This window comes from Bidens hawaiensis, unplaced genomic scaffold, assembly GCF_021521415.1.
Source record: "Bidens hawaiensis isolate Kalapana, Puna unplaced genomic scaffold, B.hawaiensis_p1.1 tig00026860_1, whole genome shotgun sequence".
Taxonomy (NCBI): Eukaryota; Viridiplantae; Streptophyta; class Magnoliopsida; order Asterales; family Asteraceae; genus Bidens; species Bidens hawaiensis.
The window spans coordinates 106,391-108,708 of NW_027494331.1; positions in this window are offsets into that span (position 1 = coordinate 106,391).

The following is a 2,318-nucleotide window of genomic DNA, read 5'->3' on the forward strand; positions in this document are numbered from 1 at the left end:
CAATCATCTGTAATTATCTAAATTACTAGATTATTTTGATTTTAGCAGCCCGTGTATCACACGGGTTTTAACTTAGTATATATATATATATATATATACATAGTTAGCTTCCTTAGAGAACTCATATTTTTAATGAGAACTCTAAAAACTCTTTAGAGCCATTGATATATTAAATTGATATATTTTTAGATTCTTTGAAACCGAAAAGAATTAGAATAAAATTGAGACTCGATATATTAAATTGAAATTTACACAATTGTAAATATTTCTATTACACCAATCTAAATTAAAGAAATACATATACGTAAATGTATGAAATGTAAGCTACAAGCATATGTAATTATTAAATTTAAGATATTCAAAATTTTGAATTAATACATATGTATAGGTCCGGTCAACTATATGCACGTAAGTGAAATAATTACATATATGCAAATGCTATATATGTATATTAAATAAGACACTTGCATATATGTAAATTGTGAAATCACGCGTATTAAAAAGAAAGTACACATAAAAGATTGTATGGATCATAAGTTACATCAATTACGTATATGCAAACATGTCAATTACATACATGTAAATAAGCCGAATTCATATATATATATATATATATATATAAATAAGTTTATTGCACATATGCATAAAAAAGAACTAAACAATGTAAATAAAAGAATTAAACCTCCACACAATAAAAAGAAAAGTGGACTGTAACAAAAAAAATGTAGAATCAAACCACTAGATTTCAAACATAGACAAATCATGTAAAATGAAAAAAATTTAATTTCTACAAAAATATATATATCGGCAAATTAAAAATTTTAAATATGAAAAGAATAAGAACATTAATCATTGTGGATACTTTCTTCAAATATTGATATTTTGTCACTTTTGTAGGGAAATCGATGATAAGAAGATATAATAGCTGATTAAAAGAGAGAACAGCTGATTGAAATATGTTTACATGATATAACCTTAGAATATTTTGAGAACTTATAGGAATGATTAATAAGTAGCGAACAAAATCTTGACCAGATATTAAAAAAAAGTGCTATTGTTTTAAAAGACCCTACTACCCTTATTTAGAATTTGATAAAGAAAAGGAATAAAATGATTTGATTGGTTAAGAAGAGTTCTTAGAGTTCTCAATAAAATATTGAGTTCTTAATTGATACCAACCATATATATATATATATATATATATATATATATATATATATATATATATATATATATATATATATATACTATCTGTATAATTGTCTACCATGAAATCCTACGTGTCGCTCTCAGGTTGTTCCTCTCATTCTCTAGAGCCACCAGATTATTTGATTTCAAAATGGAGGCTTCTCATGCATTTAACCCGAATTCATGGGTATGGGTCTCACCAAACCCGGATAACACTTAAACGAGTTATAACATCACATTTATTAGTGAAATAACCCCTTAATAAAAAAAGAATAATTTCCACGGGTTATGGGTCTTACCAAACCCTAATAGCCCTCAAATGGGTTATAAGATCTCATTTATTGGAAAACACTTTCATCATTAAACCCTAATTTAAGTTCTCTCCTTTACATGTTCTCCGTTGTTGGTCTATCATCTCTATCGCCGGTTAACTTCTGATACTACCCACCACCGTCAATTACATCAATGCCTCCTTTTTCATTAGACAAATATTTGTGTTCATGTTTGTTCATTTAAAAATCAACATGCTCGTGTTCGTTTATGTTTGTTCGTTAAAAATCTTAAAAACCTACACATCTTAATTGAAAAAACCCAAACGCAAATATATATATATATATATATATATATATATATATATATATAATAACAAACTAATGTATATGTATTAAATTAAAACAAGATTACGCTAAAAAATAAAATAAATAATCATAGAATAGCAAAACGATTAAAAACAAAAACTTAAACAAACTCCCATAACACGGGAGGAACAAACTAGTGTGTGTGTGTGTGTGTGTGTGTATAAGTGATATTACACCGAGAAGTGCGAGAAGTGAATGTATAACTCCATTAATCCTTAATTTCACTACCTTTCATATGATGTTACGTACATATATGTAGGTTGGTTGTATTTATATCTTAATTACACATTCAAACCAACCTACAAACATATAAATGTACCGAGCCACATTCAAACCTATGTACCTACACACATACAAACATACATACACATATACAAACATAAGTACACATACACAAACATACGTACCTACACACATACATATGCACCTACACATAAGAAAGGGAGTGAAATTAGGAATTAATAGAGTTACACCTTCACTTCTCGCACTTCT